Source organism: Bombus vancouverensis, chromosome 1 (assembly GCF_051014615.1).
Source record: "Bombus vancouverensis nearcticus chromosome 1, iyBomVanc1_principal, whole genome shotgun sequence".
Lineage (NCBI taxonomy): Eukaryota > Metazoa > Arthropoda > Insecta > Hymenoptera > Apidae > Bombus > Bombus vancouverensis.
The window spans coordinates 6,399,173-6,416,346 of record NC_134911.1 but is presented as its reverse complement, the minus strand read 5'-3'; the positions used below and the strand labels follow the sequence as shown (position 1 = coordinate 6,416,346).

The 17,174-nt window shown below is 38.2% G+C and overlaps 1 protein-coding gene and 2 long non-coding RNA genes across 10 annotated transcripts in view; 1 reads left to right on the top strand and 2 right to left on the bottom strand.

Annotated features, from left to right (window-relative positions):
• Positions 1-17,174, bottom strand: part of LOC117160721 (uncharacterized) — a 124,880-nt gene that overhangs the window by 11,347 nt on the left and 96,359 nt on the right. Inside the window, exon 1 of one of the 8 annotated variants that reach the window (XM_076624053.1) lies at positions 12,585-13,173. The exons of the other annotated variants lie outside the window; for them this stretch is intronic. The gene's annotated coding sequence lies outside the window, so the exon portion shown is untranslated. Of the gene's footprint in view, positions 1-12,584; positions 13,174-17,174 lie in introns of those variants that run through there. 8 annotated transcript variants of the gene reach the window in all.
• On the bottom strand, positions 3,839-7,533 carry LOC143302957 (uncharacterized). The gene is made up of 3 exons (XR_013058845.1): positions 6,592-7,533; positions 5,558-6,309; positions 3,839-5,476 (listed from the first exon to the last, which is right to left on the bottom strand). It is a non-coding gene; the product is annotated as an uncharacterized LOC143302957 (long non-coding RNA).
• LOC117160726 (uncharacterized) lies at positions 10,420-12,628 on the top strand. Its single transcript, XR_004464867.2, has 3 exons — positions 10,420-10,823; positions 11,245-12,368; positions 12,499-12,628. It is a non-coding gene; the product is annotated as an uncharacterized LOC117160726 (long non-coding RNA).

The following is a 17,174-nucleotide window of genomic DNA, read 5'->3' as shown; positions in this document are numbered from 1 at the left end:
AAGAAAAAGTTTAATTTGATACTAATACTCAGTAAAAAATATATTGATTAATTATTAAATGTAATTACGCTATTTAGTTACTTTTCTTGGTTTTGACTATTTGACTCGAACTTTGACTTTTCTTTTGAAGCTTTATTTTGTCATTATTGAGATATGTATAATTTTGTGTGCTAGACTAGATTAGCCGCGTAGTAGTGACACACGTATGTGAATATGAGTGTATGGAAGTATGTGTGTGCACAGCGTCTCGAAAAACAGATGAATGCAACTGTTCCGTTAGTGATGTGGTATAGATGGTGAGGCAAAGAGAGTGCTGAGACGCGTGCAAATGTATATCGACGAAGATCCTGCAAATCATTTATTAAATAAATCTAAAACTGTTTTAATATAAATTCTAAGTGTAATCTTAACGTTCCTTTACTTTTATTTCGGCGATTAAGATCCACAATTCTCAACAATCATTAAAAGAAATTCGGGGAGCCGAAAAATTTATCAAAGAGGTTAGGTTAGATTCTGTTACATTTGAATCAGATTCGAGTTAGATTTCATTAAATTTATTTAAATATGTTTGAATAAACGAAAATATTCCACCAAAAAGACATCAAATTTGTAATTTGTAATCTTTTTAAAATCGGGAACAGTTACATTATTAATCATTATAATTATTAAGCGTAATGTTGCATTATTGTATTATTAATAAGATTAAAATAATTTAATTCTGGCTTAGTATTATAGGTGAGTTACGACTGGAAGTTATATTTCGCAAGATATGTATCCTGAAATCTCGAGGTCTCGATTTGAAACATGGTTCGAGAGTAGTCGGATATCGGAATTCGATGGAATTTTGTTTCGCGAAACAGTCTTACAATTAGCGTAAAGCAGCGATATACCAAATGGCGCTCCGCGCTACATTCTTAATCACGTGACTCATACAGAACCGATGCCATTACTTACTACGGGAAAGAATTGCTTGACGTCAGTTTCGGTATAGTATGCGATTTGTTCAACTTTTACAATTACTCTCCATGATTGTTCGTGACTTAAACCAAAATAAAACGAAAACCTCGAAATTCGTCCGCATAGACTGGGAATTCGTCGAGGCGTGAAAAACTTAATTAAAATTTACTACGGTCAAAAGTAGAATTAAATGAATTAATCGAAGCTTCGGCTTTCCTCATTCCTTTATTTGGAAACGAAAACGTAGGGGAAAACCAGTAAAACTTTCCCGTAGAAGCTAAAATCTACATTTAACCGTCTCTCTTGTTTATGCGGCATTGTTACGTTAATTCATTTGGTCTTTTACAAATTTCATTCGTAAATTAAAGTCGAAAGATTCATGTACATGGAAAACAGCTTCAAAAATATATATATGTCGGAGATGTAGGGACAATGGGCCTTTCTTATGGAATTTTGGGAAGATCCCCAATACTTTGATCTAAACTATTTATTATAACTGTACTTAAATAATAGAACTTAGAGGTAGTTGTTGCGATACGATCTGATTATGTTTGCCCGAGATTTGTGATAGTGGGCTTGGGTTCGAGGTGACACAGTTGGTCGCCGAACGTAGCCACGGTCACGGGATGAACGTTTTTACTTAACAGTAGAAGTACCAATATTGAGGGACACACGCTGTATTACCAACAAGCCCCGGGCAGGAGCAATGACGGCTCTACGCGGGTCAGCCTAGTAACGGCGCCTGGAATTTTGTTGATATCCCCGGTCAATATGCAAATGACAAATGTGATCGTATCAGTCTTTTATTCTTGTGATCACCTTGGAGAGTTTACACGCATCGTCTTGTTTGTCAGTCAGAAAGATATCGTGCGTCACAGCTAACGGCACTTTGTGTTTCAAAACATATTCAATTGTACAAAGAGTTTTCCCGTTGACCGTGGATTCGTTATTGAACCTAAGAACATTGTCTTTACATTAAGAGCGTCTAATTACCACGATTAATTGTTAAACCCTGTTAAATCAGTATTTGTACATATAATTGTAAATATAATCTCCATTGAACAACTACGATGGCTTGTCCTAATGAGGATACGCAACGAGCCCCTAAGACTAACGCCAACCCGACATATATATACGCGATTTAATGCTTTTTGACTACAAAAAATCGTCCGAGAACAGTCGTTCATATTGAAACGTCGATTTATTTTTTTGAAGTATGAAAAAAAAAATACACGTCGCCCTTTGAAAATCGGCGTTTCGCTTGGAACGGTAACACGACTTACCGGCTGTGATTTAGCGGCTAGTTGGTTTCGTTTGGCAAATACACGCGGCGTTCGTTAGTTTGCGCATCTACGTTTCTCTCACCCTCTATCGGTCTGTGTTTCTCATTGTTCTGAACCTGTGTTGATCAGTTCACATAGCATAACCGAGGCTTGTCGATGCGAACACAGAATTTCATAGAACGAACGCTTTCGAGAGATCGGGTCTTATCCTCGATCAATAAAAAGTCGATATAACGTACGGTTAATAATTGGATCTATGGTTGAACCATCAAGAAGATGGTGTAATCACGTTTCTTGTTTGGAGAAATATGATATGATTAAGGTCTCGAAATAATTTCGTAATTAAATATCCAAGAATTAACATTGTTTGAATCGAACATTTCTTTTTTGGTGAATTTACATTATTGAATTTTGCTTTTTTAGGTTATGTATGCCGCTGAAATGTATTCTTCACTGTAAGGATCAACAATTATATATATATATTTTATTATATTAATAACAGGAACAATGGAAAAGAGTAACATTTTTTAAAGATTAATTAATAGTAGAGATTAAGTCTGTTCGAATTTTATATACTGAATTGAATACACTGAATTTAGTGTGTCATGGAATAGATGTTCGTTCGAGCAAAGAAAAACCACCCGGAAATGTAACAAACCGTCTAATTCGTGTAGCCATATATGACAGCTTTTACACCGTGCAAACCGGCTGTTTAGTGTGTCGCGCATGTTTCTCGAATAAAAACGGCGATGAAAACCGCATCCTGGAAGAACGTCCTTTGGAATTGCTGTGGAACAAAAGCACGCTTTACACATCCTCGTAAAAATGCAGACACGTAGATCGTTTAAACCGTACGAACGCACAATTGCTTATCCACGGAGGTTCGCAAGATACTCTTGGGTCGATCGTCGATAAAACCTCAATTTCTCATAGGAAGACTAATTTCAGTTCGCATGAAAAACTACCCCGACAGTTCGGTTCCACGAAAATACATGAGAAGTTCCAACAAAAAAAAGAGCGAGCGAGCGAGCGAGTGAGAGAGAGAGAGAGAGAGAGAGAGAGAGAGAGAAACGACCACACGCGAACCGGTGGTAGCAGATGCACGAGAAGATGGATTCCCGTTAAAAACGGCCGATATCGTCAAAAATAATGGCGTGGAAGGAACGCATTTTGGCACGACGGACACACTAGATACCGTGGAATGGATTCGAGCCAGAGAGAATGATAACACTTAAACAAATTTTGCCTGCCTTATCTTGTCGTATATTATTCGAGGTCCAAAACATGGGGATTATACCGGACCCTTTCTGTCTTAAGTATGGTAGCACCATATTAACTGGTTTATGACTATTACTCTGTCAGTAATTAATTATTGTAGCCAAATGTATCAAGTAATTGTACGTCCAACCACCCAATGAAGAAGAAAGAAGCTATGAATTTCCTAAAAATATACTTCTCTTAATAACTGGTCCCATGACCAGTTAGGAAATCAGTGTTGTATGTTCTTTGTGACACCTAAGCAGAAACGACCGTAGACAGCAACTAGTCGGTAATGTCGTTACTCGCAATTATCGTGATAACTGTGCTTTCTTCCAATAGCCGGCGCTTTTTGCACAGTGATTGCGAGTCGTGCCAGACCCAAACGCACACGATGACGCTCGCCTTCTATATATATAATGCACGTGCTACACGCTGGCACCGACCAGCTGGTCAGAATCGGGACGAGCAGGCCAAGTAGTCGAGTCACGCGAGGAATTCAGCTTTGCAACGCAACGAGCGCGCGCGGGGCGCACACATACATATACACAGTCAATGCACCGCGGGGATTAGCAGCGTTCACTTTCACGTGCAATTATCTGCCTTTACGAGCTTGTCTCCCGGGAAGCATTATCGCGCGAGGGAGCGAGAGTCCTCTTGTTCCTCGTCCGTAGGGCGGACAAAGACGAGCAGGCAGACGGTTCTCAGTCGAGATCCGGCTGGTGGGCGAGAAATTTTCCAATTCTACTTTGTTAGTTGTAACAGGTTGTTCTCTCGTGAGATCGAAGCGTTTACACGCGATCGTTGCTTTATACCCGTGCAACACGAGCGCCTTGGGAATTTTTGTTTGAAAGAATGCAAGCGCGAGATATATGCCGATATATACATATATACATACATAAAGTAAGTGCTTTTCGAGAATGCGCCATTAATGTTAAACCGAGTGTTTGTAAAGAAATTCTTCAGGACTGTCCTTTCTATACATTTATTCTTTCTATACATTATTTCGTTTTGATTTATGTGTCCTCTTCTTTTATCTCCCCTTTTCAACTATAAAGTTATGCTAGAGGTTGTTAGTTATAAAATCTTGGTGGCGCTCATGGTTGATAAAAAAGAGCTTACCATTAAAAGTTGTGTATATAGATTTCTATTGTGGTAGAAATTTCTTTCTGCTCCATGATAACGCAGAACAACTTAGTAATACAGTCTCCTAAAAACTTCCAATTGGGCTACGAACTTCTTCTTTATCCCTGTTCACTTCTCGACTTCCTCGCACAGATTACCATCTATTTAGAAGTCTCGTCCGGTTTTTCAAAAAAAAAAAAAGAAAAAAGAATGAAAATAAAGAAGAGAAAAAGAAGAACGTGAAGCCGGACTGATTAACTAAGGGACTATACTCTTTGAATCCAAGATTAAAAAACTTTCTCCCACGCTTACGGAAATGTACAGAAGTGTCCTCTGGCAAACAAAACCGTGCAGATGGAAAATATTATATTTCCGAAATTATTATGAAAAAACAAACAGGGAGGAGAAAGAAACGTACGCGTATCAACGATAGGACAAGAGTTGGTGAAACTCGAGTGATAAACAGCTTCCGAACTCCGCGCCTCTACCGTAATACCATAGTGTCGTGTTTCAGATTGAAATTCCCTAGAAACGACAGATTGCCATTTCGCGAAACAAACACGAATCCTGCTAATTGGCAATTTCGCTTTCTCTAACATAAACTTCCGCAACTACGGATATTCATGAAGACGTAACCGTTTTCATTTTCGTTATCATTTCATCTCGACTTATTTCCATCTTCGTCGTTGCTGGCTTCATCTCTCTCTTATTTTATCTACAGTTAACGTTCTTCTCTCTCTCTCTCTCTCTCTTTCTGCACGGTTAACGTCCGTTTTTTAACTATGCCATCTCCTTCGTTCTCCGTTGTATTTGCAATGCATACCGGGACTCGTGCTACCCATGGAAGATTATCCCTGGGGCATAATAAAAATTTTTCCTTCCAGATGCTACCAGACAAAATTTCCTTCGTAATGGAAGTCACTCTATTATCTTACCTCGGATAATTAGGTCGAACCGCTCTAGGTATTTTTTCCCCCAGCGTTTTCTCCCCCACTCTTGGCCGCTTAACGCGGACACGGCGTTGCAGCGGGGATAAATTCAGATGTGAATTAATGTGAGAAGAAAACTTAATGGAGGTAGCTCAGGTGGATCGAACGGCGGATTACTTTCGCGGGGAAATATAAAATTACGTGGAAATTCGTTTGACGTCTTGTTTTATCAGACGTTGATCTCTAATTTTTCATCGGCCAGCGACGTTACAACTCGGAAAGTAAGATCATTCTCCGACTTTCCGCTGCTTACTTTTGCCAGTATTTTTTTAAATTATTATGTAAATTTCTTTCATCTTATTTCAAGACGACCGAGAGAACGGAGAAAATTTTCAAGAAAACATCGCGAAAAATGTAACTACGTTCGATGAATTTCATCAGTTTGTTATCATTGCTTGTACGAAAATAAATCCGAAATACTAGCTTGCTTCGTGTTTTCGCGGTCTACGAACTTGTTTGCAGTTCGCGCAGTTGTTTGTACAGTGAGTCTGCAAACGATCACCTGGCATTCGAAATACGTACTTTTTATTCCATGAATATTGCGTACATCCCAGAAATTGCAAGCCACGCATTTCAAATCTCCTCTATTATTTTCATCCAAGTGTAACATACGTCAAAATAAAAATGTTTTACCATTTCATCTTTACTTTAATTTTGCTGCGATCTTTTTGCGAATTTTCAATCTCGCTTCCGTTTTACTAAACAAAAAGCATTTATGATGTTTTAAAACATTTAAAATGATATATAACAAAACAAAAGCTAGAAATCATTCATAGCAATAACAATTGTTGATGTTCTGCTCAAATTTGACATATTTTTAATATTATAAAAATATAATTGAGTTAAAAATGTCTGGATGAACGCAGCAAGGTTAGTAGCAATGAGGTTTGATTTAAATGTCACATTTAATTGAAATTTTTAGGGGTTATTTAATCATCGTGACGTAAGTTGCATCTAGTACACAAATCATCTCTACAAACCTGCAAATTGAAAATATCACTAGCCTGCGAGTGCCACTCGTAAATTAACGCGGATGAAAACGCCGCATTTATTACTTTGATTTACCCGGCGAACTGTCATGAGATAATACTTGAGCGCTAACGCTCCAATTATCTCAGACACGGGTACAAACAAATTGTCCGAAACGTTTGTCGTAGTAATTACGTGATACAATTTCACAGTAGACGAAACGTGTTCCGCGCTGCTACCGATCTAAAGCGGTTAACTACGAAAGAACAGAAAGATAACGTCGGCGTGGTCCGCGCACGAACCTTTGTAGAACTTTATGCTATCTGGTGCCACGCCCAGTTTTGCGTGTGGATAGCGTTGGAAAAAAGCACACCGGCAGGAAAAACTGGAGAAATCGAGAGAGACGCTGCGCGGAAAAAGTGTGACACCTTAACGGCCCTCTATGTCCGTGACATTAGACGAATTAGGTTAGGAATAGCGCTTAGCACTTCGACCGCGATCGATAGGGTTATATCGAACGAGATTTGACGAAGCCTAGAGCCATCTACTACGTTCTCTATTAATTAAACAAGACAGGGGTGGAGTGCAGCTTCTATCTATCGAAGTGTGAAAACTGCATTCTAAAAAAATTTTGTGCGGTTGACCGACACAAATCTACCCGTCAACGATCGATACAATATTAAAAAGAAAAGGAGAAAAAAGTCGAAGAGAAGAAAATACCGGACGCAGTTTTAACTAGAAAATGTGTTAAATAATTAATTGCAGTTTACTGAATTTTCCCAATTTTGGTTGTTTGATTCTAGTTTCTAACATGCTAAAGTTTTAACAATTTCTCCTTATTTCGTAAAAAAGGACGGGAGTCAAATACATATTCAAAATTGGGAAGAATCGTTAGATTGCACAATTACTATGAACGAAAATCTTCTATATGTGGAAATATGAAATCAATTTATAAATTACACATGATATATCGAAATAACGACTCTTATTGTCGTACGAATTATCGTTAAGCAATATATCGGAAGTTATAACGTGAATCCTTTATTCATTTGTTACAGTTGTAAAAAATGTTCTCGTTAATAACTTCCTCGTTCATAACAAAATATTTTGCAATATAGAAGATGACATGTGAACTAACCTAAAGTTCGCAGTGCGTTCTTGTTTTACTTGCGCTTCACATAACCTATCGCTTATGCTGTTTAAATCAGGAACGTATGCATTCTTTCAGCCAATTAAAAGATAGTTAAAGTAGCGGTAGTTATGTCGGGCCAGAACGAGTGACAATATCAGAAATACGTTGATAATTTCGTTTTTCCGTCGAGTGATACACCAGGTGGAGATAATTAATTACACCTGGAAATAATTAACTGCGCCATTGCAACTGCGCTCTAATGAATTCACGGTACATTTACTTTCGCAACGAATTATTTCCCTTTAGCAAAGGAAGAGGAAGGGAACTGAGGCGGGAGGAGATGAAGGAGGAGGTGGGGGATACTATGGCAAAAGGCGTCGCTTCTTTTGAAAAACAAAGGCGCCGCAACGGACGCGCGATACACAATGGCACGAAGCTCGTCTGAGTAATAAAATTAAACTCACTTCAATTTAAACTCTCCTTTGTAAACTTTCGCGAAATGATTTTAAAGCACCGCGCCGCAAGAATCATCGTAATCGCGCCGCGGAAAACAAAGCATCCTTTCTCTCTTTTCGTCCGGCTCACTCGCTTCCTCTATCACTCGTTCTTCCCTATCAACACTCGTTGTTCTTTTACCTTCGTTTCTGTAAATCGGTCCAGATGCTACAGACGTTCCTTTTTTCGTTGCTAAACCATTGCGATCAGAGTTAATTGAGAAGCGAACGTTCAAAGGAAAATTGTTACTTTTCTCTTACGTGATTGTTACGTTTGTCGTTCATGATTTCAATTTGTCTGAAAGTATTAGGAATATGATAAACATAGATCCTGTGAAAAGAAAAGATGGGAGAAGAGGAAGCAAACGAAGCTGAGGCAGAGGTAATATTTTAATCTGTGTAATGATTTCACCGAATACTCAGGGAACAGGAAGCCTGTCGTCATTGATTGTACGTGACAAGTGGAATTTTATTATCCTATCTTTATTACATGAGACGTATCATTACGCAAGCCTCATCAATCGGCACCACTACTTGGTTCTTTAATTCGAAGATTTCACTATATCTTGAAATCTATTACAGACTGGCGGTCGTGTATAATTTATGTACATCTTATTACATTTTGTCATTGGTAACTTTATACTTTAATACTGAAGTTTCTTCAAATCTCAAGATATCTTGGAGATTTAAATATTTTCGTTTGAGGGCAGATTAACATTACACTTACTGTCACACTTTGTTTCTTTATTGCTGCAATCGTTGGTTTCTTCTCACTGCATCTTTTTAAGTCTTATAGTTTCCCTTTTGGTTTTTTCCTTACTGTCGGTATCTCATATTTGATCGCAGTGTGCTACTTTTGTTACCATTGTAATCCTTCCTTGATATCTTTGTGTCTTTTTATTGCAGAATTGCACAAGCAATTTCACTTATGTGAGATTTCTCTCACAGTAGGATTGTTTCCCCGAATGTAGAAATTTTTCTAAGTTCCAATTTCATCACGATAGAGTGTACCCCAGGAAGTTATTGCCGAAGGGAAGTCCGTTGGATGATAGGTTATTTTCCACCGCTGATTCGAGATGGACATTGTACAGAAATAGCTGGAACTGAAAGAGACGCTCTCCCTCTCCTCAAATACGTTCATGGTAGTTAAGGTCGTTGGCAGGGACAATTTTGGAGACGGTGGTCGATAATGACCGTTATTTAATCACCGCATAGTTGCTTGTGGTAGCTTATTGACCAAAGGAATAGTTTTGATAATATAGGCTAGTTTAGGACACCTCGGCACTAGTCGACACTTATTTGATCACACAGAGAATCCGAATATGAAATTGATGAGATAGAAATCTTTCGTTAAAAGTATTTGTATGTCCACTCATATTTGGAAGAATCTTAACAATTTACCATAACAACACACGCAATCGAATATTCTTTAGGAAGATACATAAATATGTGTTTTAATGTCTTCCTAATTGGCAACAAGATGCGAGCAACTCTGAGAAATATACGGTATTAAATTTAAAGGAGCGCTAACAATTTATTGTACTAATACACACAGTCGAATATTTCCTAATAAGATATAATAAGTACTTCAGTGCCTTTCTAATTGGCAGCAAGATTCAACCAAGCCTGGCTATTAATAAGAGAGTCTATATCAAGAATTTTATTCTATCTTGGTGTGAAATGGGTAGAAATGGATAGAGGGGAGTGAAACAATGATACCTGACACCCAACCCGAGATATACTCGGCGTTCTGAAATCGATACTCTATATAAAAACAATTGAATGTGGAGAGACAGACTCTGGGCAACTGAAATGAAAGAAATACATACATATGTATCACTGTACCATGTATAAGTTCCTCTCCATTGAAGATATTTCCAGCAGATAAAAATAGATAGGAATATTCATTAGCAGAAAGGTGAGCAGTCACTGTACGTATAATAGTAAGTATTACATTTACTGATTTCACATTCTAATTCTAACCTATCATTTCACACACTGCATCATTTGAGTTCATATACTTCTATGCTCTAGTGAACAAATTGACAACATCAATCAATCATTCGAGTTCATATACTTCTATGGTCTAGTGAACAAATTGACAACATCCAAATGTTCAGTTGCATCTGCGAGTCCAAAATTGCAGTCGAGTTTGAAGAACATATATGTAAGTAACTTAACCTCTTTCCAGCGAATGAAAAAGGTACAATACACTATGTACAGTCAGGGAAGTTATTGCATCAACCGGTATCGGTATAAATACTTTAATTTAGAACTATGTTATACTGTGGAGTCTACTACAACGGTTTATCCGGCCGTATATGTTACCGTACGTGTCCAAGAAGACATAGGATCACTATGTCGTAATCCTCTTCCCATCGACACGAAAATGCGACACTGATTGGAGAAGTTGACGTAAAAGCGCCTCGTTACGCACAAGGAGCCTTTTAACAGGGTCACGCCAGATTACCTCGTTTATTTATAGGCCGACGAAAAAATTGATCGCGACACCGATCGAACGACCCAGCTTTGAACTTTCGAACCGGACAATATCTTTATAGTTTGGCTTACAGTTGACCAGTCTTCCCTCGACTAATGAGGTCTTAACCTAACTTTCGTAAGCATATCTTAAATTTTTCTGAAAGGGCACCAGTTTCGATACAAAGTGTATTAAATGCGACATATATTTATTTTAATTAAATCAGTTTATCTTTTCTTATACTATTACTTAGAACTAGGAGCAGTAAGCGTCACAGTAGGAAATGTCATTTCCGTCAGTCATATTAGATATATTTCGCCAAATTAATATTTAATAAAATTTAATCGTATTTTCTACGATAGTGTATATATGATTTTTAGTGTATATAGAACTGAACAGTGTATAGAACTAGGAGCAGTAAGTGTCACAGTAGGAAATGTCATTTCCGTCGGTCATATTAGATATATTTCGCTAAATTAATATTTAATAAAATTTAATCGTATTTTCTACGATAGTGTATATATGACAGCGTATTTTACGATTGGAAATATGTTTTCAGATTGCCTGTACGAGTAACGTTAATTGACGGGAAACATAATTTCCATCCTCTGTGAAAAGGTTAACGTGTCGAATGAATTTCCGGTCTTTACGAGAAATTTAGGAATCCAGAAATTTTTTCGTAGTTTACTCGGAGAAGTTGATACGACCGGTTCCTACGTTTCCGGTACACGTAGTAAGAGAGGAAACGATAAAAGGGTATGGCGGTACAGTTGCGCGCTACGTGAGTTTAGTTCGGAAAGTTTTATCGGTCAAAGTTGCTGGATACTGAGGATTTCGAAATTCGATTCTCTCAACTCGGGAGAGAACCCGCTATCCGTAAAACGAATGATTGTTTAACATGGATTATTAACGATCTGCCTGACGATAGAACGATAGAAATTCAAGAAGAAAATTTCCATTTTCTTCGTATGTAAACGAACCATATTCTCATTTTGCTTATATCGAAGAAAAACAAAAGAACCATTATTCGTGTAATGACCCACATTTAACTAGGAGGTTGGCATATTTCATTGATGGCCGGAAAGCTGATACGGTTTAACCGGTTTCAGCGCGTAGCACGCGCCAATAAAGTATACACAGTCGCTGTGCGTAACAGTAGCTTTTAATAATTACACCAACAAGACAAATTTAATATTAACCGTGAAACAGGTTCTTGTGTACCTGTGAATGCTGTTTACACACGCTTTTCTTGTATTAAAATGGATCTTTCAATTATTCGAAAGATAAAATCTGACATTCCGAAGAAATATAATCTAATGGCATTTCTCTTTGCACGAGCATTCCTGCAAATGATTATCGACCGAGTCATAAATCTTTGTAAAAATGGGCGGGGACCATTTCATTTGTGGCACATTTTACGAGAGACCTCTACAATCCCTACGGAGGGAACGGCAAACCATTTGCGGATCGTTTCATTCGAATCGTCGCCGACGGTGTCTCTCTATTGGATAAGCAATTGCAAGTGCAAACATTTGCTCGCAATCATTTATGCTCGCTGGTGTGGGCATCATGAGTGAATGTCTCACCAGCGTTGGCTTTCGCTGAATCTTGACTGGAAATTGCGTTTGAACTGAGAATGTTTACCGATGTTACATTCATTGTTCACAGAACCATTATCAAAAGGTGATTGTGTAACCAAAGTATGTTCTCGTTTTAAACCTCTCGATGCATCATGAACATAATAATACTGATTAATAATTCAATCGATAAAACAGTCCGTACGCGAACATTATCTAATGATTTATAATTTCAGGTAGAATAATCTCCATGGGATATCTGCATAACCAAGATACAGGAAGATGTACAACTAAAGTAGGTTAGGAATATGCTTCCACTAACCTATATTCTCTCATGGTCTCGCTCGTCCAGTGGAAAAGCATCATTACGTTCCGAAGCGTTCGTCGTACAATGTCACCAACGCTGTCACGATTCTCATGCACACATGCGTAATTACTCCGGTGACTGAAGCACGTCAATTCGGGCTGCACTACACGTAGCATTAAAACTCTCATGGCGCGGCGTAGGTTTGGCCGTTAGTTTGTAAAACCGCGAAACGTGGTGTGAGCAACATACGAGTCGATACATGCAAGCTTTACCAGGTATAAAAAAAATCCATTGCATTTTACTTAACTTTTTCAGTGGCCACCGACAAGTTTTATTAAACCGTCGTTCGCATTTTTACGGAGGGGAAGGATATATACGTAGACCGACGAACGAATAGCTCTTTTCGCGAGGCATTATGTGCGTTCCCGCCTCGATTTACCAGCTGCTCAGGGAGTTAGACGAAAGTTGAACGAGAATCAGGCCTATACATAATACGAGGACCGTTGCATAACGCGTTGGCGTTGCGATCGCGTCTAAAGCTCAAAAACACGTTACTTCAGAATCCATCTCCTTACAGCTTTATGCAGCATTTACAAGACAAGTAGCGCACTCGCGCGATTTACCCAGACGAAAATCACTTAAGCTTCTTTTGTCCGCGCTGTTTCAGCGGTTCAAACGTATACTTGAAAATATATATTTTCAACGGATCTGACGCGCATTTAAATGTACCATTCGGTCGATATAAAAATGCGTTTCGATTACAAGCAAACAGACAGACTTGGCTAGAACTATTTACGATTCGCGCTAATATTAAGGAATAAATAATTGTGGAAACATTTACCTTTGGGAACGTTGTTTCCGATAAATGATTCACTGCGTGAGCCACAAATATTTGCTATTCGTCCACATTTTCAATTAACACTATTTTATGTTGCACGCGCATTTTAAAAGTGGCAATTCAAACAGGATTTCCAGGAAAACGAAAAACTATTCGCAAGCTTACAAAAATGATTTGCAATAAATACACGATGTTGGCAAAAAGATATGGATTCTACGAAGCAACGATCAAATATTATTTTTGTAATCCTCCATTACTCTAACACAGAATTGAAGTATCTCGAGTCGTGACACTTTTGAGACACGTATAAAGATGTATTTCTTCACGAACTAAGAATTTAAGAATTGGTGAAACAATAACCTAGCACTGGCAACGTATATGATAGTAATACGATCACGGATCACTTCGGATGAAAGGGATATTATTTTCAAGAAATATTTCGTTACGGTGGGTACCGGGTAATTGAGTTAACTGACCGAGAAGACGTGTACGGCAAAAGGTAAGTCGAGGCTTGTTGGATGCGAACTTGGGTTAAGGATAGAGACTAGCCAAGTTCGGGCCAACTTCGGATCAGGTTCGGGTCAGAAACCTGTCGGAGACAAGGCACAGACGGGCCAGAAACGGGACTCTCTCTTCGCTGTTTCCCCCCTCAGCTATTATAAAATTACGCTGCGAGACATTCTCGAGAACGCAACGTCGAGCAGTACGAAATTTTCACCACGTGCTTCCCCCTTTGCCCTCTCCCCTCTCCCCCTTTGCCACGTTTCGCCATAATTTAGCATAAAGTTTTCGATACGTATACATTATATACAGGGTGGGCCATGCGAACTGTTCCCTCAGAAACCAAGGGAAATATTAATTTAACATTTTTTCCAGTTTAATGAAATGAGAAAATGAATCATGCGGTGTACGAATATTCTTTTGGTACTACTACTACGAGTTTTTGCTATTTTTCGAAATGAAGCGCTGTATTCAATTCGCTTTACTTAGATAGATGTTGCCAAATTTAATAATATCTACTTGAAACATTTTCTGTTATTCCACATAACTGACGCTACGAATTATATCTTTCCTAAGAAAAGCTTTATAGAACACCCTATGCATACAAGCGTGTTGAAGGCAAATAATAGAGGTTTTAAGTTGCCTTTAATCACGAGAATTTAAATTAAGCTAAGTTTAATTTATGGTTGCCATTAAATCAAAGATATCCCTCATAGTACGCATCACTGTAAATCGGATTTAACTTCCAACCTTCCAATTTTCCAACGATTCGCGTCTATACGATCGCGAGTTCGAGATCATATTTGTCGTCGTGGCAGGTTCCGTCGGCAATGTTAACTTACAACAGTTCGATCATATGGTAATAAAATCAAACCGCGTTTAGAGAACAACAGTTTTCGAAATATCGACATTATCGATACACAGGTGGCGCCCTCGTCCCGAATCAACATATTCCATTAACGAAATGGACAATCTGTGTCTATGCGTTCCGTAAATCCGTTTTGACCGATATTTCGATACACATTGTGTATCAGCCGCGACATGATTTAATACTGGAAGATGTTAATTAAAATCTCAACGCTATAGGGCTGGCGACTTTCTTTCTTGATAAATTATAGGGCTTCGAGACACCCCTATGATCCGTGAGAAATTATTAATTATATCGATCAGGGCCAACCTATATTATCCATCCACCTGTAATCGATGATGATAAGTCGTAGCTGACTGATCGGGAGTAATTTATGGCTGTTTAATGTAACTTGATATTTTTCTTATCGAGCGCGCGCGACCGCCTAAGTACAAGCCTTCGACGATTCAACGCAGGAAGTTCCGACCTCGATCTCTTCTTTATTGGCTTCAATATTCTAACATGAAAACTGATCCTTCGAGGAAGCTGAAGGCAAATAGAATTACCGACTCAGAATAGGAGAAAAAAGAAGGAATCAAACAAAAGAATAGAATAACCCTTTGGACTTTAGACTATTAGATCACCATTGATATGATGAAAACACTATTCTTCAACCTCTTCTTTCGAGAAGTTATTTTAAGTATTACTCGTTGAAGACTAAAACGGCGTAGACTGAATTTTAAATAAGCGTAAAAAGCTTTTTTGTGTCTAACTTATGAACTTATCAAAACCAAAAGAGATGAAATCAGGGTTCATAGGTCAGGAATATATAAAAAATTATAAGAAAAGAATAAATTATAAATTATATTAGAAAAGCGATCTAACCTATAAAATATCTAAGCTAGAACAAACTTAGAATTGGTCAAGAAAATAATGGAACCAGCTATGTGCAAAAGGTTAAAAAATGAAATTTGTATTTTACCTTAACCAAAAAAAGACCGAAGTTTAAGAATCAAGGATTGAAGGAGACAAAATGACCCGCCCGACCGAAGGTAAGTAAACGAAGTTGAAAAAAAACAGGATATAGACGAAAAGAAAGAGAGAGAGAGAGAGAGAGGAAGAGACAGAGAAAGTACACAGGGGAAAAGATAAACAGAAGAAAACAATTTCGAGAAAATGAGAAAACGGAGTATCACGGAAAGAGTGGATAGAGAGGAGCGGAAAGGGAAAGGACAGAGCGAAGAGGAACGAGAAGACTGTCGATACGCAACTTGTCTGGTGGTACAGGCATAGACTACGTTTACTTTAGATCTGCAGTGCATACAGAGAGTGCAGACAGGTTTTATTAACCCCCTCTCGACCACTCCGCGAACGTGTATCCCGGATATATACGCTTTCCCTACGAGTTGCTTCCTCGATGTTCAACCCGAAGCCACACGGCTATATACTTGCAATCGATCGTTGGCACGACGCCACTGCTATTTCTTCTTCTTCTTCTTCTTCTTTTCTTTCTTTATTTCTTCCCTCTTTTGCTTCTTCTACTTGTACTTCTTTTGCTTCTTAGTTTCTTTCATCGTCTGCTTCTTTTACCCTTACTCCCACCACTTACTACTTCTCTTATTCTCTTCCCTTTCCACGTTTCTCCACAACCAACGATGGATTCTTCCCCTTCTTCGCAGTATCTGTGCATTCCTTTCCCACGAGCTATGAATTTACTTTCGATGATATTGTTCTTGTGCCGCTAGCACGCCCCCGATAAAAATCTAAAACCTTTTCTAGGGAACATCAAGTTTATCGTTGATCGTCCTCGATGCCGAGGTTGGTAACTGAATTTTAATGGGGAGTTTTAGGGGATTCCACGAAGGGACGATTCTGCTAAAACTCCCCATTAAGCATTCTTAGTCACCTAACCTATTAAAGGGGCAACGTTAACGCAACATCTCATTTGCACTCTTTTTCAATCATTCCACTGACACGTCATATTTCTAAGCCTGATATAACCTTAACAATTCTAACCTTAAAAATGTCATTTGTTTCTTCATAGCGAGAAACGCAAAGTGTGAGTGAAATAGAAAGACATATTTAGCAACTTAGTATCTTGATAAAGAAAAAGCAGAATATTCCTTCATACAAGAAGAAAAAAGCATTTCCTTATATAAGAAATATAATTTATAGGTTAATAATAGTAATTTCAGGTTAGGTAACACAAATAACTAGTGCTAGAGAGCAATCGTTTCAAAGCCATTAAGATATACGAGGAACAACGGTGGCGATGAAAATAGTGTATTTCTAGCGTGAAATCAGATTGTTTACAATTTGAAAGATAACCTAAAACGACATTTTTGTACATAAACTTTCCCCTTGTATCGATGTCTAGAAAGACACAATGTAAATATCGTCTACTTTCGTCAACAATCAC